The sequence below is a fragment of the Schistocerca nitens genome, chromosome 8 (assembly GCF_023898315.1).
Source record: "Schistocerca nitens isolate TAMUIC-IGC-003100 chromosome 8, iqSchNite1.1, whole genome shotgun sequence".
NCBI lineage: Eukaryota > Metazoa > Arthropoda > Insecta > Orthoptera > Acrididae > Schistocerca > Schistocerca nitens.
Window position 1 is genome coordinate 273,612,653 of NC_064621.1, and position 25,571 is coordinate 273,638,223.

Genomic DNA, 25,571 nt, shown 5'->3' on the forward strand with positions numbered 1-25,571 from the left:
TTTGTTCTTCATTCTTTCATCAATCAAGTGAAGTATTTCTTCTGTTACCCGTGATATCTTTGCAGATACCTTCTTTGTACATATCTTCCTCTTTCCAATTTCTGTGATGGCCCTTTTTAGAGATTTCCATTACTTCCGTACTTCCGTACGTCATGCTGATCTGTGCCTTATTGCTGCATCTATAGCCTCAGAGATCTTGTCATTCTTTAGTACTTCTGTGACCCACTTCTTTGCGTACTGTCCCTTCCTGAATAGTCTCTTAAACTTCAGCCTACTCATCATCACTAATACATTGTGATCTGAGTCTATATTTGCTCCTGAGTACGCCTTACAATCCAGTATTTGATTTCAGGATCTCTTTTTGAGCATGATGTAATCCAGCTGAAATCTTCCCGTGTCACCCAGCCATTTCCATAAATATCTCCTCCTCTTGTGATTCTTGAACAAAGTATTAGCGATTAGTAGCTGAATTTATTTCAGACCTCAATTAAATTTTCTCCTCACTCATTCCTTGTCCCAAGCCCATATTCTCCTGTAACCTTTTCTTGTGCTCTTTCCACTACAACTGTATTTCATTCCCCCATGATTATTAGATTTTCATCTCCCTTTACATATTGTCCATTCCTCTTCAACTGTACTGCCTACTGCGCTATTCCTTATTGCTGTATATAGATACAGATAGATAGCGTTAGAGAACATCAAACGTATCTCGTCATTCCTTAGTACTTCCGTATCCCACTTCTTTACGTATTGCTTCTTACTGACTAATGTCTTGAACTTCAGCCTACTCTTCATCACTACTATATTGTGATCTGAGTCTATATCTGCTCCTGGGTACGCCTTACAATCCAGTATCTGATTTCGGAATCTCTGTCTGACAATGATGTAATCTAATTGAAATCTTCCCGTATCTCCCGGCCTTTTCCAAGTATACCTCCTCCTCTTGTGATTCTTGAACAGGGTATTCGCTATTGCTAGCTGAAACTCGTTACAGAACTCAGTTAGTCTTTCTCCTCTTTCATTCCTTGTCCCAAGCCCATATTCTCCTGTAACCTTTTCTTCTACTCCTTCCCCTACAACTGCATTCCAGTCGCCCATGACTATTAGATTTTCGTCCCCCTTTACATACTGCATTACCCTTTCAATATCCTCATACACTTTCTTTATCTGTTCATCTTCAGCTTGCGACGTCGGCATGTATACCTGAACTATCGTTGTCGGTGTTGATTTGCTGTTGATTTTGATAAGAACAACCCTATCATTGAACTGTTCACAGAACACACTCTCTGCCCTACCTTCCTATTCATAACGAATCCTACAGCCGGTGTACCATCTTCTGCAGCTGTTGATGTTACTCTGTGTTCATCTGACCAGAAATCCTTGTCTTCAGTTTCACTTCACTGCCCCCTACTGTTTCTAGACTGAGCCTTTGCGTCTCCCTCTTCAGATTTTCTAGCTTCCCTATCACATTCAAGCTCCGACATTCCATGCTCCGACTCGTAGAACGTTACCCTCTCGTTGGTTTTTCATGCTTTTTCTCATGGTCACCTCCCCCTTGGAAGTCCCCTCCCAGAGATCCGAATCGGGGACAATTCCGAAATCTTTTGTCCATGGAAAGATCATAACGACACTTTTTCAATCACTGGCTGCATGTCATGTGGATACACATTATGTGTCTTTAATACAGTGGTTTTTATTGCCTTCTGCATGCTCATGCCGTTGATCATTGCTGATTCTTCTGTCTTCAGAGACAGTTTGCCACCCCAAGGACAAGAGAGTGCCTTGAACCTCTATCCGCTCCTCTGCCCTCTTTGACAAGGTCGTTCTTATGCCGGTAGTCTTTGGCCATCAATGCTGATTACTTATCAGAATTTAAGCGGTGGTTGGTTTCGAACCCGGAACCGAGGACGTTTTGATTACTAATCAACGGGATGATCAAAGCAAGACGGAAACCATAGGTTATCGATATCGCCAGCAATACCGATCATCACACCTAGAGTGTACGGCGAATGAATATCTGTTGCGAGACAGATCGCCTTTTTAATTACGTCTTCAGTTTACCTGCTTCTTCTAAATCCATACTGGTGGGGGCTCATCCCGTGTAGCAGTCTATGTCCTTGTAAACTCTTGCAAAGTAGTTTTCAAATATCTTTCTGATAAGGAAGACAAATTGCTCTGTAGAATATGGAAAACATCGGACCTTGTTGTGTACTTTATTAATTAACACCACTTCAACTTTCTTCCGCGTTGCAGGGACAGTTCACGCAAGTAAATATCTGAAACTTCTTCTTTTTCTGTCTTAAAATTATTTACCTAATTTCTTCTTGTGCGAAGAGAGACACAAGTTTATTGTTTCGATAGTGTTCCCCTAACAAGTATTACTTCTAGCAGCAGGCTGGCTGACTGTTCCAAACTTTCCCTCTCTGTTCCATCATTACTTTTTCGTGTAGGTAAGACTGTTGGTGATGATATTTTCTCTCATACTTTCCTGTGTGGTGGGCAACGGCCTTGCCGCAGTGGTTACAATGGTTCCCGTGAGAGCACCGAAGTTAAGCGCTGTCGGGCGTGGTTGGCACTTGGATGGGTGACTATCCAGGCCGCCATGCGCTGTTGCCATTTTTCGGGGTGTACTCAGCCTCGTGATGCCAATTGAGGAGCTACTCGACCGAATAGTAGCGGCTTCGGTCAATAATACCACCATAACGACCGGGAGAGCGGTGTGCTGACCCCACGCTCCTCCTATCCGCATCCTCCCCTGAGGACGACACGGCGGTCAGACGGTCCCGGTAGGCCACTAGTGGCCTGAAGACGGAGTACTTTCCTGTATGGTATACCTAAGGGATCGGTTTTTCATTTAGAGTCCTCGACTTCCTCCCTCTTTCAATTTTGTTTTCTGTAACTCTTCCTTAAACCGTTGTTTAACGTACCTGTATCTATGCAGCCTTCCGATTGTTTCTCCTTTGATCTTACTGCTGTGATATGGCTTCCTAGTTCTTGTTTCACATCTTAATTCGTGCAGCGCGTCGGTCCAGATGTCAGACACTCCTCTAGAACGACATCTCGTGATAGGTATTGATTCCTACATTACTCTATGTATTGCCACTGACAGTTCTTGCGTGTTAACATCTATATCATCACGCAGCGGCGGACTTCCCATATATTGAAACACCCTTCTCAGTTCCTCTCAATTCGCCCCCTTAACGTTGTATTTCGGCCTTTTGCACACGTTTTCTGTGGCAGCTTGGTTTTCCCTTGCCGTGATGACGTGGTGTATGATATTGTAATGATTTGATGTCATTCCACTCTCAACCTTCCAGCCCTTCACACGGCGCGCCGCTGTCGTATTTGCTATAGTGGCGTTTATGTTTCACGTAGCTCCGACCCTCCCTTCGTATACTGACGAATTGCGAGTTGTACTCAATGCCTGTAGGTTGAGTTCCGTAATGACTTCTTCTAGTTGTCTTCCATGGTCATTAGTCAGGCGGCTATTCCATAATATTGACTTCGCATTTGCATCAATACAGTACACAAAGGACTTAATTTGTCCTGGGTCACTAATATCCTTTAGCCTTAGCAGGAACATTGATAACACTAAATTACAGCTTTCCTTTCCGGTAAACAATTCCATACATATTACGTGATATGAGCTGTTACGTCCTTAAATAAGGTTATTGCTATCATAGTACGTCACCCTATGTTTACTATTTGGACAGTTATTGACATACTGGGGACCTTTCCTTCTTAGTATGGGGTTCTTGGAGAGGCAATACATCTGATTTCAGTTCTTTTGCTACTTTTACAGCCTGGCACTTTCCATGACATTCATCTGTCCTATTTTCATCTTCACTGATGGATATACAGTAGACAATATGACCATTCTGGTCGGTCATTCCATGCTATACGACCATGCATCATCACGAAGTGCTTACATAACGAATGGAAGAACAATATCATATTTATTCTGGAAGTAATACGTTTTAGTTCAAAGTGGTTCAAATGTCTCTGAGCACTATGGGACTTAACATCTGAGGTCATTAGTCCCCTAGAACTTAGAACTACTTAAACCTAACTAACCTAAGGACACCACACACATCCATCCCCGAGGCAGGATTCGAACCTGCTACCGTAGTGGTCGCGCGGTTCCAGACTGAAGCGCCTAGAACCGCTCGGCCACAACGGCCGGCCGTTTTAGTAACTTCTCCAATTATTCAACTTCTGTTGGAAGATTACTCAGTTTGAGATGGATTCTGTTTAGGAAATCATGTACAAGAAAAGTAATATACTCTCCTTTTGGGTGCATATTCCTTACCAGATGAGTGATTTGTGTCACTTTCTCTCTGTTTTCATAAATCTCTGAGTCAGATATTCCTATCCTGCATTAGTAAACGCTTTTCTTCTGTAAGTATCGCAGAATTCCCCTCAGGTAGAGAGCTGTGACATTTTTCATAGACATTACACGCACTGTGAAATGTTTACATTCCTATAAAATAATACCTACATTTGATGACTAACGTGCTTAGCTTCTCAGGGGATTAATGAATAGTGGCAGCGCAGTGCAATTCTCCTAAGAGGTGTGATTTCCATCCGGTCACTGACGTAGCAGTGCTTCCGAAACCTAAAACTGACAACACAGAAAAATTTGTCTACCGTCTCAAGTTGGATAAATGATAATGTGTACATCCTAAACACAGATGTTTGTATGTCACTATTTTGCTAACCATAATGTTGACCCTTGATTGTTTCTCCTCCTACCACAAAATTAATTTTTAATGTGAAGTATTCTGTATTTTGAGAAGGATAATTTGGCTAATTACACGCTTATGTGAGAAGCTGTCCGCCAAAATGGCTAATTCAGGCGAGAATTATGCCGAACTTGAAGTTTTTCAAGATTGAAGAAAGCAAGACATAATTTCATAAAACAAATGAGTGCCAAATAATACGCTATAGGGCAGGAAGGACAGCGCACAATAGCAACAATAAATATGGAAGACTAAAAGTGAAACTCTCTGATTATGAAGGATATTGAAGAAGCAGGGGAGGAAACAAAAGAAGGGTTTCCAAGTGGAACTGAAATTCAAAAATGGTACAAATGGTTCTGAGCACTATGGGACTCAACTGCTGTGGTCATTAGTCCCCTAGAACTTAGAACTACTTAAACCTAACTAACCTAAGGACATCACACACATCCATGCCCGAGGCAGGATTCGAACCTGCGACCGTAGCAGTCGCAACTGAAATTCACTGTCAAATGATAAGACTATGTGATGATATTGTTATCTCATGTGAAAGCGGGGAAGCATTAAAGGACGTGCTGAATGAAATGGACAGACTGCGTAACACATAACATGTCGTCAGAAGAAATCAAAGAAAGACGAATGAATTGAGGATGAGAAAATTTAATATTAAAACTGAGAATCACATAGTAGATGAAGTGGAAGAATTCTGCTGTCGTAGGAGCAACATAACGCATCAAGGTGAAAACATGTAGAAGATAGTAGCACACCTGGATAGACAGAGCTTTTCTCAGTAAAATGAAGGCTACTAGCATGAAGTATTTCTGAGAATGTGTGTCTAGAGCACAATACTGTATGGGAAAGAATAAGGGACTTTGGGAAAACCGGGCGAGAATCGAAGCAGTTGAGATGCGTCGTGAAACGATCTAAACTGTCGGAGAATACATTCCTAGTTTGACACATTACTACATTTTTCATAAGCTCTGCATCAAGAAGTATCAGAGAAGATGTAAGCCGAAGGGCAGTGCAAGAAAAATACGGAGACAAAGGAATATCATACCAAAAAATTTGTATCATCAATATGTATCAAAAAATTAAAAACTCTCTAGCCCAGGATGAGTCGGCAACCGGTCACATTAGCGACCTGCATTGTGGGAATCCAAATATTCTGTGGATCACGCTAGTTTAAAACTTATGAATAAGTAAACGTTATGTTAAAACCCAATTTTTTTCGGCTTGATAGTAGTATTGCTAGAAATTAATTTCAGCTATGATGTGTATAGTACTAATAAAACGAACACACTGACTTTCCTTAAATTAGAAATTTGCTTAAGAAGAAAAAAATTTATGACTGACAGCTTTTTATAACTAAATGTAACAGGCAGGTTATATGCACAAGTCAGAATTTAACAATTTAAGAAAAGACGATGCAGCATAAAGAGGTGAAGAGATTGTCTCCTCTTAATCTGCATGATATTCTAGAAATATTGAACTCATCTGGTAGCGTGCCCAAGAGGACATGTTTCCTCAGACTGACTGAAAACACAGAACAAAATTGATAACATATGAGATATGTTTGCAACGTGATGTAACGGTTCATAACGTTTTTCGAACAATATTTACTGCTAGTACATAGTCTTCTTCCGCACTCCATGGATTAGGCAATCTTGTCTGTTTCGGCTACAGAACATGTCCGATCATCGTTTCCTTGGTCTTCCCGGATCTGTTGTTCCCTTAAGCGTACTGTACAGCAGATTGCTTTGGATTCTCTAGTTCGAAATTCTACTAAAATTCATTCTACAATCGTTTCTATAGTTAACATTTTTTTTCTTCCGAAGAGTTTATTCCTAGGTATTTTTAATTTGGTATAGTCCATTTTCATGTACAGGGTGTGGCACAAAAACGGGCGTATATGTTTATAGCGAAGCAGGCCGAAACCCTTGCGTATTGCCATTTCATGCATTGTTCATCTACTGAAAATGGTGTGTTGTAGGTGGCCACAATTGTTACGTGGTTTGTACACGTTTAACGTGAAGTAATAACAGACCGATAAGTTGGGAGATCTGGAAGGCCACAAAACGTCCCCATTCCTTGAAACGATGGGGTTACCAAACACTTGGCGCACCGCTGCTATTGAAACTTGAGTGCAGTGGAACATAGCGACCTCTTGCTGGAACCAGTACTCATTTGCAGTTGCGAGGAATGTTTCAATAATGACACATACAGCTGAGGTCTGATTGTGGTTAATCTTCCACCTTCATTCTCAAAAAAAGAAACAGCCGACTATGTTCATGTCCATTGACTTACTGGCTGTATATGGGACTCTGATGGGGATCGTAAGGGGTGTGTTCGCACCAGTAACGGCAGTTTTGTTAGTTAGCATAACCACTGAGATGTAAATACTCCTCGTCAATCATTCGTAGCAGATTTCAGAAGCATTCATTGCCCCCCTCTCAATATTTCAACAGCAGTCATTCCCTTTAATAAACTTTTTCATTTAACTGTTGCACGCCGCGCGGAGTGGCCGTGCGGTTTGAGGCACCATGTCACGGATTACGCGGCCCCTCCCGCCGGAGGTTCGAGTCCTCCCTCGGATATGGGTGTGTGTGTTGTTCTTACTAGAGTCAGTTTAAGTTAGTTTACGTAGTGTGTAAGTCTAGGGACCGATGACCTCAGCAGTTTTGTCCCCTCAGAATTCACACACATTTGAACATTTTTTGAACTGTTGCACAATGCATATCCTGCACGGTCGCAAATGTGAATCATTCCCCAAAATTCTGTGCACACTACGACTGGAAATTCCCGCTACGCCGCATTTTCTCTCATACAACGCTTTGCAGTGTTGATTACATTTTCCAACTCCTCTACTTGTTTCTGTGAGCGACAGCTTCCGGACCTTCCTGGCGATTTCAGCTTGAGTGCACTCCTGTTGCTTCAAAGTGTTTCACTCATAACATGGCTGCCTGTAACGATATTTCGGAATCATTCAACCTAAAACTGAAATGACAACGGTATTCTCCTCTAGCAGCAGCAATGAAGCCACCGTTTTTGTAAAAGTCCTTCACAGCCAAAATTACGTCAGACCCACTCCAGCGCTGCATCTCAGAAAACAGTGTACCTACCTCAATCAAATCATATACATTAAGTGTTACCAGTAATACCATTCAACTTTTAGAGACTACTTGTTTTGCAACACCCTGTATTTAGCAGTTTCACATACATTTTCTAATACTTCTAACTTGGTTGTCCTTTCAGAATTGTAAGAGCTGTCAACTTTTCAGTGGGCAGAAATTTATTGTCAATCAATTTAATGGAAATAAAAGCATTGCAGGCTTTCACACGTCTCATAGAATGCTAGAGGAAAGAAGGTACATTTACTAGTACTGTCTTTAAGCACAGTTTTCGCCTGTCACGACTTCTGTTCCTCTCGTCCCTTAATCTGCCAAACCAAGAATTTAGACTCTGTAAGGCATCTGTTTTCACAGCCAACGCGCCCGTGCACGATCTACCATCGTTGCCTGTTATTTCGGTATCACGATAACCGGCTCACATAGCAAGAAAAGACTTTGTTCATTTTCTATTTGAGCGCTATTTTTTGTGACTTTAGGTTCGACTTTAATGATAATTTTTGCTCTGAGGGCAACCACTTACAGTACTTGCTTAAATGCAGACATTCGTAATGCCTCTTCAAATTGTATCATTTCAAAACAGGAGAACTTTCTCCACAAATTAAACAAAGGCTGACATCAGTGAATGAACAAACGGCGTCTGGATCATTATTTCTTTTGTTAATGATAACCACTCTCAGTCTGCCCAGCAGGCCGGTCGTCTTCAGATCGAAGTCGGGAAAAGGAAATAAAGAAGCGGCAGTATAAAAATTACACACTGTAACACTACAAACAATACCACCAAAGTTATAAAAATAATATAAAAAATTATAAAGGCTCACAGACCAAGCACCACAAGGTGAGGTATGTCACCAAGCGTATGAATGACATTAAATTAAAATTACAAGAGAAGCACGGAGGAAAAATTGTAAGTCATTAACATCATATGTCCACAATTGAGTGGCCAGTAGATTGATACAACGTAAAGCAGATACTCCCATCAGACACCAAAATAATAAAAGAAAGAACCAAACGTAATACATTTCAGCACACATGTTGCATTGTAGGGTAACAGATAAATACAAATGTATGAGACAGTCTAAAAGTAAATTGTGCGTTGTACATTTTCTAACATCTGTGTGCATTTCTTAACACAGTGCGAATTTAACAAACATATGTAGTTTGCAATATTTGAGTCCTCCATATGTTAAAACATAAATCAAAAAAATTTTCCGTTTAATAAATAAACATACTGAAAAGCACTGCTTTAAGATAAAAACCGTAAAAATTAAATTCGTTATTAAAATCACTATAACTTTCAGGTAACAGTTTTACTACATATTAACGAAGGTGTTGTACGATAATAATGTGGGGAAATAAATATGGCTGCTAGAGTTCGAACGTTTAAAATTCGGTTCAACAGACGAAAGAGCAAAACCCTACTACGCACATATTTATCAACACATTGCCGTAAAATAACTAGCATCGAAAATGACATGTTTTCTCACAGTGCAAACAAGGAGTGGTATCCTGACGACTCTGAAATTTATACCGGAGCATACAGAGGACTCTGACTTGCGTAAGCTTGCCAGTGCATCACCCATCATTGAGCGTGCTGTGTTAGGGGGCGCGCCTGGATGGTTTACAAAAAATCGTTTGTGTGAAACTTAGCTTGCTGTTTTCTCTCCTGCGAACCATGGATGAATTTTCGGAAAGCGTTTGACATGTAGACTGTTAACAAAGCTTCGGGCGTACTGAATAGATTATCAAGTATGTAAGTGGCTTGAGGAGTTTTTAAAGTAACAGAACCCAACACGTGGATTGCAAGTGTTCATTCTTAAGATGTACCCCAGATGACGCTGATGACGCTGATGTGTATGGGGAAGCGTCGTCGTCGAGTGACTGTAGGATACAAGATGTCCTGGAGAGAATTTCTATTTTGTGTAATGAACTGAAGCTTGCTCAAAATTTTGAAATGTACTGGGTGATCAAAAAGTCAGTATAAATTTGAAAACATAATAAACCACGGAATAATGTAGATAGAGAGGTAAAAATTGACACACATGCTTGGAATGACATGGGGTTTTATTAGAAAAAAAAGTATTGCTAGACGCATGAAAGAACTCTTGCGCGCGTCGTTTGGTGATGATCGTGTGCTCAGCCGCCACTTTCGTCAAGCTTGGCCTCCCATGTCCCCACACCTCAGTCCGTGCGATTATTGGCTTTGGGGTTACCTGAAGTCACAAGTGTATCGTCATCGACCGACATCTCTATGGATGCTGAAAGACAACATCCGACGCCAATGCCTCACCATAACTCCGGACATGCTTTACAGTGCTGTTCTCAAGATTATTCCTCGACTACAGCTATTTTTGAGGAATGATGGTGGATATATTGACCATTTCCTGTAAAGAACATCACCTTTGCTTTGTCTTACTTTGTTATGCTAATTATTGCTACTCTGATCAGATGAAGCGCCATTTGGCGGACATTTTTGAACGTTTGTATTTTTTTGGTTCTAATAAAACCCCATGTCATTCCAAGCATGAGTGTAAATTTGTACCTCTCTATCTACGTTATTCCGTGATTTATTCAGTTTTCAAATTTATACTGACTTTTTGATCACCCGGTATATTGATAAAGATTAACAGGAAAAACAATCCTGTAATGTTCGAATACAAAATTAGTACTGTGCTAGTTGCAAAGCGACTTGAAATTCAACGAGCGAGTGAAGTCATTTGTAGGGAAGGAGAACGGTCGAGTTAGGTTTACTGAGAGTACGCTCGAAAAGTGTCACTAATCTATAAAGAAGACAAAGTACACAAGGCTTGTCCGATCCATTTTACAGTGTTTTTCAAGCACTTGGGGCCTCCACTAGGTTCGTTTAAAGGACAACAGTCAGATTTATGCTGCTATATTTGCTACAGGTTGGTCTGACCAGCACAGGAGTATTACTGAAATTATCCATGAACTCATCCGGAAGTCCCTGGCGGCAATAACACATTCTTTTCGCGAAAACTGTTGAGAAAGTTTACGTAATCGGCACATGCGAAGACTGCAGAATGATCCAAATGCTACACTATGAGATCAAAAGTATCCGGACTCCTGGCTGAAAATGACTTACAAGTTCGTGGTGCCTTCCATCGGTAATGCTGGAATTCAATACGGTGTTGTCGCATCCTTATCCTTGATGACAGGTTTCACCCCCGCAGGCATATTTTCAGTCAGATGTTAGAAGGTTTCTTGAGGAATGGCAGCCCATTCTTTACGGTGTGCTGTACTGAGGAGAGGTATCGATGTCGGTCGGTCAGGCCTGGCAGAAGTCGGCGTACCAAAACATCCCAAAGGTTCTATAGGATTCAGGTCAGGACTCTTTGCTGGCCAGTCCATTACAGGGATGTTATTGTCGTCTAACCACTCCTCCACAGGTGCTCGATCGTGTTGAAACAAGCAATCGCCATCCCCGAATTGCTCTTCAACAGTGAGAAGCAAGGTGTTTAAAACATCAGTGTAGGCCTGTGCTGTGATAGTGCCACGCAAAACAACAAGGGGTACAAGCCTCTTCCAAGAAAAACACAACCGCACCATAACACCACCGCCTCCGAATTTTACTGTTGGCACTACGCTCGGTGGCAGATGTTTACCGGGCTTTCGCCATACCCACACTCTGCCACCGGATCGTCACATTATGTACCGTGATTCGTCACTCCACATAACGTTTTTCCACTGTTCAGTCGTCCAAAGTTTACACTCCTTAGACCAAGCAAGGCGTCGTTTGGCATTTACTGGCGTGATGTGTGACTTATGAGCAGCCTCTCGACCATGGAATCCAAGTTTTCTTAACTTCCTTCCTAACTGTCATAGTACTTGCAATGGATCCTGATGCAGTTTGGAATTCCTGTGTGATGGTCTGGATAGATGTCTGCCTATTATACATCACGAGCCTCTACAACTTTCGGCGGTCTCTGTCAGTCAAAAGACGAGGCCGGCCTGTACGGTTTTGTGCTGTACGTGTCCCTTCACGTTTCCATTTCGCTATCACATCGGAAACAATGAAACTATGGATATTTAGCAGTGTAGAAATCTCGCGTAAAGACGTGTGACACAAGTGACACCCAATCACCTGACCACGTTTGAAGCCCGTACGGTGTCTTGCACAGTATGTACTTAGATGAAGATGTAGATATTTGTCGACAGACATGTACCTGCTAGGGACTTTAGGGTCGCCTTTAGAATGTTTTAAAATAGCGTGTATTCGAAATTCGAATGCAGGAACCACATTATGGAAAAAGTAATACATATTGTATGCAGTAATTGCTTTGACCAACTTTAATAACCTGCAGCTTATTTGCGGTATCAGCCAAAATCAATACTTCATTACAGTTGTCCTGCGTCACCTTGCCAGCTATGCAGAGCACATGCACCCAACGTAAATGTTCAAGAGCTTCGTTAATCGAGATCAACAGTGATCAGGCTCTTAAGATAGATGTGCTGCGCAGACTGGTGGAATATATATGTAAAATTATGCCATTAAAAACTGATGCAAGCATTAACGCGAGAAAGAGTTAAGAGGCAGCTGCTGTTAGTCTCACGTGCACACGATGAGCGATATCCGTATACGAAAGTTTTGTTGGTCAGAAATGAGATGAGAGAAACCTAGTGTCAAGATACTGCCTAGGTTATGCATGTTAAATGTCTCGTCCCGAAAATGACACCTCATGACATCAGTCTAATGCAGGGCTTAACAACTGGCCGGTTTTGAGCGCGAGTACTCGCGTCTGCTCAGGCACGTGCTCGCGAGCAGGTGCAAGGTCGCGTAGTACGGAGGGAGGAGGGGAAGGGGAAATGCGCGCGCACGCTTGAATAGGGTCGCAGCGTGCCTATTGAATTCGCGCCGATTGTGTAACGTTTAAAGTACTACGATCAGCTCAGATAACAGTCACTTCGCTGGTTAAGAATCATGTCAAGTCACCGTTGTGTAACCCCAACCATGCTTTCGCAGTTCAACCCCCATTGGGATGAATTGTATCAGTTTACAGAAAAAGATGGTGTTGCAAAACGTTTAGTATGTCACAAAACGCTAAATTCTTTTAGGAAATTTAATTTGCAGCGACATTATATGTCGTACCACGCGAAAGACCACGGAAGTGGAAAATGTGATGGAACAGATCGTGCACAGGAAGTTATTAAACTTAAAAGGAAGCTATCCGAAGAAGATCTGGATGACGAAGAAAAATCAACCGAGGCAGCTCTCAGAGTGAGTTACAAAACTGCTTTGCGCCCCTTCACTGATGGCGGTTTAATAAAAGAATGTTTGGTAGTTGCAGCGGAACATTTGTGTCCACCTCAAGTTGAACAGTTTCGGATTGTGCCATTATCTAACATGACCATTATGTGTCGCATACAGGACATGGCAGACGACGTCCAGAGCCAGCTTGCAAATATCTGTAAAGATTTTATGGCGTATTCTCTAGCTCTGGACGAAAGTGTTTATATCACTGGAACAGCACAGCTTGCCATATTTATTAGAGGTTTTAATACAGATCTTCAGGTGAGGGAGGAGCTCCTCGATGTAGTAGCCATGAAGAACACTACAACCGGAGGTGATATTTTAAGTAGTGTTGAAGAAAGTGTTGAAAATATAGGATTGTCGTGGAATTCTTTAGTTTCAGTGTCTACAGACGGTACACCAGCGATGACAGGGAAAAAATTAGGTTTCGTTGCGCTGTTGAAGGAGTAAATGCAAAAACTGACCGTGCCGAATGAAATAAGGGGCGTTCACTGTGTGATCCACCAGGAAAAATTATGTGCAAAGAGTATCGTTCTGAAAAATGTGATGAGTGTTGTTGTTCGTACAACCAATTACATAAGGAAGCATGGGCTACAACACAGGCAATTTAAAAGCATTCTTGAGGATGTAGAAAGTCAGTATCGTAGCCTGCCCTAATACAGCGAGGTCCGCTGGCTTAGTCGTGGCCAATTATTAAATCGATTGTTTCGCCTGTTAGATAAGATAAATATGTTCATGGAAATAAATAACGTGTGTTCCTGAACTGAAAGAGCCTTCATGGCAATGTGATCTCGCGTCCTTAGCAGATTTAACTAGCCATCTGAATGCTTTGAACATTTCACTACAAGGTAAAGATCTGCTAATTACTCATTTCATAGATCGAATACTAGCTTTTAAAATGAAATTGACACTTTGGGCGAGTCAGCTGGAAACAGGAAATCTAGCTCATTTTCCTAAATTATTATCCATGCAAGATGTTCACAAAGACTGTGAACGTTATTCACATAGTTTAGTTGCCCTTAAGGAAGAATTTGATCAACGCTTTCAAGATCTGACAGCACTAGACAGTGATTTTGAACTTCTCCTCTCCATATTCGGCGAATATTGAAGAGATTCGTCCTGAGCTGCAACTAGAAATTATTGACCTGCAGTGTGACAGAGAATACAGAGACAAATTTCAGAACAAGAAAACCATTTTGGAATTCTACAGACACTTCCCTCAGGATAGATTTCCTCGTTTGCACAAACTGGCGGCTACAATTACATCAATGTTCGGTTCCACGTATGTTTGTGAGCAACTGTTCTCTGCAATGAAATGTAACAAGACGTGCCTGAGAAACGCATTGTCTGATCGAAATTTAAACTGCACGCTGCGCCTACAATGCAAAAGAACAATTACTCCGAACGTAGATGCAATTGTAAAGGGCAAAAAGTACAAGATAACCGAGAATCCCACACTTCAGTGACACCTTTTATTGTGTAACAGTTCACAAATTAATACGAATGTAGAGGCATACACTAAGCTAATAAAATTATGCGGCACGTGTACATTCTCCTATATTTGTTTCATTTGTCGCAGTAATAATTCGTGAGTGATATCCCTGCAGGTGGCCGCGGATTTACACTGACTGGCGGCAGCTGTTCTGTGCCACACGTGACTCTCCCCACTCTCCGCTCTGGTCCGGTAGTGGGGGTAGCGTGCTCGTGCTGCTCCGTGCTCGCGCCTTGCTGCTCACAGCTTGCTCCGCGAGCACGTATGTTGTGAAGCCCTGGTCTAATCTAACTTTCAGGAGAAATTAAATGATGAGCACTGACTATAATAGATAGGGTAGGTACGGGTAAGGTTGTATTATTAAAGGGATAAGATAAAGTCGGAAATTTTGTAAAATTGTTTAGGATCTACGTTCTATGAAACAGTTATACTCAGTAATTTCTTCGCTATTTCTTTATTTACATCGTGTACCGCGAAGACTAGCATAAAGAAACTACGTATTAGCAAGCAAATGAACGGTCAGTTCCGGGTGTTGTAATATTATTTTTTTATTTTAGTTATAAAAAATCGGAACTATAGCGAGTGGACTAAAGAGCTCTTATACCTGCTATTGGCCTCATGGACGATTGCGTCTGTAGTTTCAGGACTGCTCATTTCAGAAGCGTTAAACGTTTCATTCTTACTGGAAACTATATATCACAGTCAACAGACAGTGCAGAATCTCATATGTTACCATCACTGATCCTTCAGTAATATCAACTGGACAGAACAACAGTGAGTGGCATTTACACGTCAGAGGATATCCAGCAGCAGTATTCGACTCTGCCTTCCACGAAGTCTTTTTTTCTTCCGACTGCTACAAGCAGTCAGCCACTGTCAAATGTCAAATGTGAGAGTTGTGGTATCGAAAACCCAAGAATTCCAATCAGTTTAACAGGCTGACAAAAAAAACATAAAATATTTCATCGTCTAGAGGATCACAGGGGTAGATATAATACAAACAGAATATAATTTAGTTTTCATTACTTGATTTTTAAAAACAATTTTAACAGCGTACAAATTACATGACGTTATCATCCAGTGACTCTAGGAAGAAAGGTAAAGAAGATGACTATGAGTACTTCACTTTTAATGAAACAACATATGACCAAAAATTGGAAACAGATATTAATTCTTTACATAGGTATAAAGTTTGCTTTAACCATAGGAATTCTAATCCTGGAATAACGAAATACAGAGATTTGTTTCACAGCCCCTTGAATGGAGGAGACAATGTCTGTTAACAGAATTTAGAAAAACCATTCAATGCTATTCTACGCCGGGGCTCATCGTTTCATATAAAATAGTATTAATTACGTACTTACAGTTATTGGAACATGAAGTAGCTTTGTTAAAGAACTGTTATGTCATAGACAAATGGTGCAGTAGAAAGTACAGATAGTAAATTTCTTGTAGACAGTACAGATAATTAACATGAGAGAACTGATTTCGTCGTCACGACTGTGCCGCGCTGGTATATCGATGTCTTTAGAAGCTAGTACCCATATAGGGACAAGCTGCAATATCTGTGGCGCATTGCCAGCCGCGAGAGGTCAGCATCGTTGGCAGAAAAATGCGATTATAAATTTGGCTGTGCGGTCCGACAGAGGGGAGCTGGTGTTGGATCGGAGATACGCTGTAAGTGCAAACAGCTGAGGCAGCGCGTGACCACAGATGTGAGACAGTGGCAGTGGATGTTTATATGTTCGGCTGAGCTGTGCCGATGGCGGCATCCGACACGGGAACTGCGCCGTCTGTTGTGGTCCTCAAGTCTGAATTAAGGTCCGTTGAGTGGACGCACTGTCGATTCACTCACGACTGCAGTTTCTGGTAAATGGCAGCCAAGTGGATTTAGTCGGTCCCTAATGATTCAGCAGTCTGTTCACCAGGCGTCATTATTGTGTACATTGAACACATTTTGTTGTTACGTTAAATCTGGTATCAGTTGACGTGCTCGTCAGGTTTTTTGTAATGTTAAGTTTCATACATAGATTGTCACGTTCGTGAATGTAGATGACATTGCATTATATTTAGCTTACTTGTCTTTCAGAGTACGATTACGTTTTGAATGCTGAAGCAGCAATGTTTTCAATGGCTGAAACATCGAATTCGCTATCGTCAGCACTCGAATAGCACTGAGGTTGATTTCCCTATTCTTACCATACCAAAAAAGGTGGCTGAATTTACGTGTGTTAACTTCGTATCTTAATTTGATATCGGCCCACAAATAACAACACAGCAGAGTATGAACTTGATGACATTAATTCGTTAATATGGTTTAGGATCACTGCGCCATTCTGCACACCTACAACCCAAAGTCAGACATTCTCTACCATCTATTATGTGATTATTACGCTTAACTATAATTTCTGATTATTATATTTTAAGTAGAAGTCGACTCCGAATGATCAAATCTTAATGTCTGGCGCTACGGCCGGCCGCGGTGGTCTAGCGGTTCTAGGCGCGCAGTCCGGAGCCGCGCGACTGCTACGGTCGCAGGTTCGACTCCTGCCTCGAGCATGGATGTGTATGATGTCCTTAGGTTAGTTAGGTTTACGTAGTTCTAAGTTCTAGGGGACTGATGACCACAGATGTTAAGTCCCATAGTGCTCAGAACCATTTGAACCATTTTTTTTCTGGCGCTACGCATATAAAAAGGAGAGTAAATTATCTTGCCCTTACCTTATTCATGATGTTTCACAGAACTTTGTCCTCAATTTTATAAAACTCGCGTAGACTCTCAAACAGCTTGGAATTACTATCGTTTACTTATTTATTTATATATTTCAAAATATCTCATTCTTCAGCTACATTAATTATCGTCTGTCGTTCATTGTGCTGATAGTGTATCAAAGACATACAAAATTTTGTACCAATGCAATGACAAAAAATTCATAGACAGAATACATGTCAATTACAAGTCACCAGTGTAATGCTGTCTCCCTCATACTGATGCAGACTTTTTTAATGTTTTAAAATAAGACAATGAAATGTTTGTGACTAAAGGTTGCATTACACTGACAAAAGCAAAAGAACAATAAAAACATGTAAAAACTGAGGCTTTTAATCACTTGAAACTATCAAAAAGTCTCCTGCTACATGTGTCACTTAAAGTTAATGAAATACCTATTCCCTTTCTGAAGATAAGGCATCAGAGACAGAGGTTGTCTTTGAAAAGTGGGGACCTCAGTGACACAAAACCGTGTTTTGTGTTGGGTTTCGATGAAAAGAAATTGTATTAGCGGCCCCTTATCAGTTAGAGGACCCGCGCAACAGACAAGCAAGGTGGACTGCCGACGTCCCTTCAAGAGCTCAGAACAAAACATCGCCAGTGGATGTAAACAACACATGCCGCATAAACACAGAACTTCGTAAAAATCAGAGTGACAGTGATCCACCAATTGGAACTAGTGTGACTATGTGTAGCACTTCAGCAAATTGGAGTTATAAGCAAGCCAGCAGAGTCATACCGGCAGCGTGTACCTACAGCTAGGACAGCTCCAGCCAATACCTACTGATTGTAGCCTTCTGTAGAAAGTTATATCTTGGTAATTTTGTAGAGTAGTACTTTAGTTATTATTTTCTTTTCGTTGTCTTGTACTTCTTATCTGGGTTTTGCCGCCACAAAAATAGTTGTGCTTCTTGTTGTCCTTGTGTCTGGAAATTAGTGCACGTCAAGAAGGAGTTTTACTTATATTGTAATAAAGTGCGTTCAAAGTTGATCGTTCGTTCTCTCCTGCCGACCGCAGGACACCATAGAAATGAGAGATATGGTAACAGCCTTAGTCATCGGACTTCGTTGAAAATATGGACTGCAGGCTTCATTTACAAATCTGCTTATTTGCTTATGGCACGCAAATGTGACGTCACCAGATGTACCACTTCCAATGAATTTAACAGGCTGAAAGATGCATAAGATTTCATCGCTTAGAGAAGCACAGGGTTAGATTTAATATTTCCAAATAAAATATAAATAAATTTTAATTACATTCCTGGGTCGCAGCTCAACCGAAAACCTTCTTTTATGAGGGCATAAGGAAGCTTGTACAACTTTGGACCAAGTGCGCTGAAACGCAAGGAGCCTATGTCGAAAAATGATGTTCTTGTAAGTTTCCTATTTGATTGCAATAAAATTTTACAACTATTTTGAAGATAATAGTTGACTTACCCTCGTATAAACATATGCGAGGGGGATCGTAGTAGTTGGTCATCAAATCGTGTAGTATACGGTAGAGCTATAGTTACAACCTTCTTGACAGTATTACTAGTTGAGAGTTTGTTTGGACACAGACAGTTCCATATACACTCGTGGAAATTGAAATAAGAACACCGTGAATTCATTGTCCCAGGAAGGGGAAACTTTATTGACACATTCCTGGGGTCAGATACATCACATGATCACACTGACAGAACCACAGGCACATAGACACAGGCAACAGAGCATGCACAATGTCGGCACAAGTACAGTGTATATCCACCTTTCGCAGCAATGCAGGCTGCTATTCTCCCATGGAGACGATCGTAGAGATGCTGGATGTAGTCCTGTGGAACGGCTTGCCATGCCATTTCCACCTGGCGCCTCAGTTGGACCAGCGTTCGTGCTGGACGTGCAGACCGCGTGAGACGACGCTTCATCCAGTCCCAAACATGCTCAATGGGGGACAGATCCGGAGATCTTGCTGGCCAGGGTAGTTGACTTACACCTTCTAGAGCACGTTGGGTGGCACGGGATACATGCGGACGTGCATTGTCCTGTTGGAACAGCAAGTTCCCTTGCCGGTCTAGGAATGGTAGAACGACGGGTTCGATGACGGTTTGGATGTACCGTGCACTATTCAGTGTCCCCTCGACGATCACCAGTGGTGTACGGCCAGTGTAGGAGATCGCTCCCCACACCATGATGCCGGGTGTTGGCCCTGTGTGCCTCGGTCGTATGCAGTCCTGGCGCCAAACACGCATACGACCATCATTGGCACCAAGGCAGAAGCGACTCTCATCGCTGAAGACGACACGTCTCCATTCGTCCCTCCATTCACGCCTGTCGCGACACCACTGGAGGCGGACTGCACGATGTTGGGGCGTGAGCGGAAGACGGCCTAACGGTGTGCGGGACCGTAGCCCAGCTTCATGGAGACGGTTGCGAATGGTCCTCGCCGATACCCCAGGAGCAACAGTGTCCCTAATTTGCTGGGAAGTGGCGGTGCGGTCACCTACGGCACTGCGTAGGATCCTACGGTCTTGGCGTGCATCCGTGCGTCGCTGCGGTCCGGTCCCAGGTCGACGGTCACGTGCACCTTCCGCCGACCACTGGCGACAACATCGATGTACTGTGGAGACCTCACTTGAGCAATTCGGCGGTACGTCCACCCGGCCTCCCGCATGCCCACTATACACCCTCGCTAAAGTCCGTCAACTGCACATACGGTTCACGTCCACGCTGTCGCGGCATGCTACCAGTGTTAAAGACTGCGATGGAGCTCCGTATGCCACGGCAAACTGGCTGACACTGACGGCGGCGGTGCGCAAATGCTGCGCAGGTAGCGCCATTCGACGGCCAACACCGCGGTTCCTGGTGTGTCCGCTGTGCCGTGCGTGTGATCATTGCTTGTACAGCCCTCTCGCAGTGTCCGGAGCAAGTATGGTGGGTCTGACACACCGGTGTCAATGTGTTCTTTTTTCCATTTCCAGAAGTGTATTTTAATGTGATAAAAAAAAACCATCCTGCAGTTTTTATGAAATAGTTTAAGGGCGTATTACCCAAAACGTGAAACGATAGACAGGTAATACAGTTTACCATAGCTTATATTCATAGGGATGCAGCATAATAGATGATGGAAAAAGCTGAAAGTTGTTAAATGTATGAGCAGCATCAGAGAGCTTTTATAGAAACTATTGGTCAACGTGTGTGGAAGAGAGAGATTGAGAAAAGAGAAATGTATCGGAAACATTTTCAGAATGGAATGCCTTCTTTATCCTGTATCGAATAACAGTCAGTTCCATATAATTCCTGGCATGCTTTCTTTCGGGAAACGTACTGTTTCATGAGAAATAATTCAAAAGTAATAAAACTAGAAAAGGAACGCTTCAACTTCGAAACCACCTAGTCATGAAATTTTAATTATCTTAAGTAAATGCAATCCAGGCACTAAGATTTTTTTTTAATTTTTACCAAGTACGTAAAGATCGCTTTATCCATTCCTGATAATGTCAGGCATAACTCGGAAAACATGTAGTTATAGGGAAATTGCTATCTGTGCAATCATCATGTAAGATTTAGTTGCGTATCATACTCTGAACTCTACTATTTAAACAAGGGGGAAAAATCTCTCTAATCTCTTGACTGAGAAACTAGTATTTCTTAATGAAAATGAATCTGGCTGGCATGACAAGTTTCAATATCGCCCAACGCGGGGAAAATATGTGCAGATGATATAAAATTTAGACTGATCATAGCAAAGAAATGATCAAGCAAATTTTGAACTCCCAATTTCCTGTCGACAGTTATCTGTAAAGACGACAGGTAGGAACTGCGTATGGCAGTACTGCGTCAATTCGGCTACATTTTATTTTTGTTGTTTCTTATCTACCAGTCTTCACACATTGCTGGTATGAACTTATACTCCATTATTCAAAGGCAGTTAACAACAGCTCAAGCCTCACCCATCCTTCTCCTCAGAACTTGATTACAAGATCACTATCGTATTCTCCTCACATATCAGTGAACCAACGAGCGTTCACTATTGAGCCGTGATCGGTTCGTGTTCGTGCCGTTTGTTGTTTGTCATCTTCTCTTACGGTACTTCCGTCTCGTTTTATTACTCCATTTACTGGCGTCACTAACTTCCTGCCTTACCTGCCGTGAGTGGCAGCAGCAGCGGTTATCGATACGTGCACTGTCATACCATCTGTGGAGCGACCGATCGTATTTCCGGGTCGTCCTGTGTCTGGAGGTGAGTTGGGGTTCGGCAGCAGTGAGCGCCGGACAGCCATGATTCGCCCGACCGTTGCTGACACACTTGACTCAAGTGGCGATGCCCTTGCTTGGCCATTCGGTCGGTCGTCTGATCAGACGACATGTATTTGGTCGCCGACCGCCTATCCGTTCTCTGTGTGTGTCGACTTGTGATTACTCTTCGCTGTTGTTCAGTGATTGATTTTACCATTGTTCGAGTTCCTTGTGGAAGTGTTTCCGTAGAAGTGTGTGTAGGTTGTATCATGTCAACTGGGCAGTTACTGAAATGGTGTCTGCATACTGCAGTCAGTCGGTTGGGGCAGAGCAGCGAGGAAGTCTCCGTGGTGCATAGTCAGGCCAGGGACGCTGGTGGTGTGCACGCGAGGTTGGAGTTGTGAGGCGCTTCTTGCGAGCGTTACGAAGTTCGTCGTCCACCGATCTTGGACTCTAACGTTGAGTGCTCACTTAACCTACTATCAAGCCTCAACTGCTATCACATCTCTTCGTTTGATCCTGGTTGTCGCTTTCTGGGAGATTCCCGCGAGCAACAATGTGTGTGCATTGAAGTCGGCTAGAATTGCTGCCGTCTTCCTGTGTAGTGTTTAACTTAATTTAATTCATTCCTTAATTAATGAAGTATACCAGCGGTATCTTCTGCCTTGTGTCCATTGCCGTTCCGGTTACCTGCCCTGGTCATTGACGTAGTTTTTGGCAGTGTATTTTCCTCGTCGTTTTGATGCTGTCCAGCACGGCATGTAGTTCGACAGCTGAGGTGTTGTTGGTAGTTTTGCGTGTTTATTTTCACTTGACTGGATCGGGCACCAATATTCAGAACGTTGTGCTATTGATATCTGTTATCGTTTTGCTGGTCGGGTGGAGCAGAACTGATCTTGTTGATTAGTTCATCGGCTGGCTATCGGTTGGGTTGCCTTCCGATTAAGAGAGTGTCGGTCTGGCTGCCTGTCTCACCTCAACATGCGTTAGTGTTACCTTCCCAGGCCGACCCTTGGAACCTTCTGAGTGCCGCTCCTTGTGTTTTACATAGTGATTTCCTTTTCAGTCTTAAGTACTTAGCTTATTAAAATTGCAAAGCCTTTCTTCTTAGGCCTTAATCTGTAAAAAAAATGTTTCTTGTTTGGTATGTGACCTTCAGCCGAGATTCAGCCTTTCAAAATTAAAATTGAAAATTCCTTGTGCCTAAGACGTAAATTGGTTTGAAGTTGGTATGTGGCCTTCAGCCGGGTTTTCAGCCTTTCAAATCAAAAGTTGAAAATTTTGTCTTGGCCTTAAGCCGTAATAAATATTTTCTAGTTTTTATTTGTCCTTCAGCCAAGTTTTCCAGTTTAAATTATAAATTGGAAAATTCTTCATCTGGGCTTTAAGCTGTGAGATTGTTTGCGTTTCGTATGTGGCCTTCAGCCGAGAGTTATCTGAAGCATTTTAGGATAAAGCCTTTAGCCTATTTTACTTGACATTTAGAAGCTCTTTCCTTTAGGCCTTCAGCCATAAAATTGTTTTCTGCATGGTGTGTGGCCTTCAGCCGAGTTTTAATCTCTCTTAAATTAAAAATTAAAAATCCTTGTCTTGCTCTTGAGTCATAAGAGTTGTATTCTTTAGCATGAGGCCTTCAGCCGAGTTTTACACGAAATATTTTAAGATAAGGCCTTCAGACTTTTCAAATTGAAAGCTCTTCTTCCTAGGTGTCAAACGGTTAAATTGTTTGTTGATATGCGGCCTTCAGCCGAGTTTTCAGCCTATTTAGATTAAACTTTGAAAATCTTCGTCTCGGTCGTAAGCCGTAACACTGTTCTTGATTCATGTGAGGCCTTCAGCCGAGTTCTATGGAAAAAGTTTAAGCTAAGGCTTTCTAAAGAAGTGAAACCTCCAGAAGAACTCCTGTACCTGAATTCCTTGCTTAGTCGTGCCTTGGATTTACGATGTGGCCTTCAGCCGATCTAAATTAAATCAAAGGGGGTGTTTCGTTAAAACCTTGAGAGTTTTTGATCCTTGCTTGTGGAATTGTCTGTTTTAGGAAAAAACGCTTATATGTTGAGTGCAACTGACAGTAACTTATTTTGGCCCCTTTCCACAAATATAACCTCATCCGCTCTGTCCTGCTAGCCCAGGGATTTCAACTATCTTAGTCACAAGCACTCGTCCACTGAGTTTACATTGTAACACACTGATCCACATCGTTAACTTTTGCAGAAAAACACACTCGCCCTCTGAACAGTATAGCGATCAGCAAACACACACAATCAGCTTTAGAAATTAATAATCATAGGAACCATGTTGAACTTGAATACGGAATAAAGCATTTAAGCGAATGTGGAACGCCCTATCCCGAAATTGGCTTCCCTGTATTTCAGAAACCACTGTAGCCATTTACATGAAACTCTTACAGGACATTAAAGTGTGTGTTCCGAGTCTACTGAACTACAATAATTGCATTTCAGCCACTGTTTTAGGAAATACAATATTTGAATTACACTGTTAAAATTTTGTGTACTTTTTTGTACGTTCTGCTAAATACTTTTAATTATACGTAATATTACGTTCTTCTTTTAGTTCAGTAGACTCAGGATATGTACGTTATTACTCCATGAAAATTGGACTACTCTGCTCTAAGTGGTTTCTGAGACTTACGGAAAAATGCAACAGAAAATGTATAATTTCATGAATGGCTTCTAAAGTTTCAAAAGACCATAACTCACTTACAATACCCCCTTCGCGGTGAAAATAATTTAAGCTTCTAAGTCAGTAAAATCAAAAGTTACTACCACATACGGCCTCAAATTTTGATACTGGCAGACTCACTCATCAAAACCTATAGATGACCTGTCTACATCCATATCTGTCCTGGCTGTCCAGCGTTAAAGGGCGTGCCGCCAAACCAAGAGGCTGGGGCATCGATTCTCGGTCATCACAGATTTTTAAGTTTTCGTTTTATCGTAGTTTCCACCTGTCAACGACGTGATCAGTCGTCAGAAACAACACATGGTTCGAATTCTGATTTAAATTGAAGGTTCCATTTCTCCGTTTGAATAACTGGCGGGTCAGGGATACGCAAGTCATCGAAGTGGCGTCAAGGAGAAAAACTTGCACCAGGCCACTGAGCCACACTTACTTCATATGTATATAATCAAGACTGCGGGGAACCCACAGAGCACAAGACCTTTCCGGACTTGTCCAGTTCTTCTGATTAACTGCAAGAGTCAAGTAACAGATGGGTACGAATCCATCGTTTATTACAAATCATTCGAGAAGAGAAACATGGTGTTCATTTTAAGTGAAGACATTCAAATATCTCGAAAACTGCATATCGAATCAAAAAAAGATATAATTCCAGTTTTTTTTTCTTTTTTTTTTTTTTTTTTTTTTTTTCGAAGGGGGACATCTAACAAAACCACACACGATCTGCCACCACCCCTGAGAGTGTTTGGCCGGGGGGCAACTCTGAAATCTTCAATCTGAATCCCCGTTTTTTTTTTTTTATTGCAGTTCACGATTCTACTGCAAAATCTACACACATTTCGTCTGAAGCATTTTCGTCGTTTCGCCACAGATGACGCCGTAATCTGAGGAATAAAACTTGGCATACAATCATAATTTACGACATGCTACTCAATAGCCTTTGAAGATCGAGTGGCGTGTCGGACCTCACTTCCATGCTGCGAAGGTATGACGGGCCAGTATTTCGTAACTTCTAATCAGAAACCCGATTCGCAACGTCGTGTTCCTCCGACATATTGAACAGGGAACTACTCGAGGCGCCGCTGTGGCCGTGTCTTGAACTACGACATATCATAACAGGCAGTACACTGCGACTGGGGCACACTTTCCGTGCTGACGTAGAACAAACAGTGGCTCTAAACATTAAAATACTTGCGCTGTGTTTATTGCCTGCACGCCTAACTATCATTGGGAGAACAGACGTGCAAGTGGACGATGAATGTTG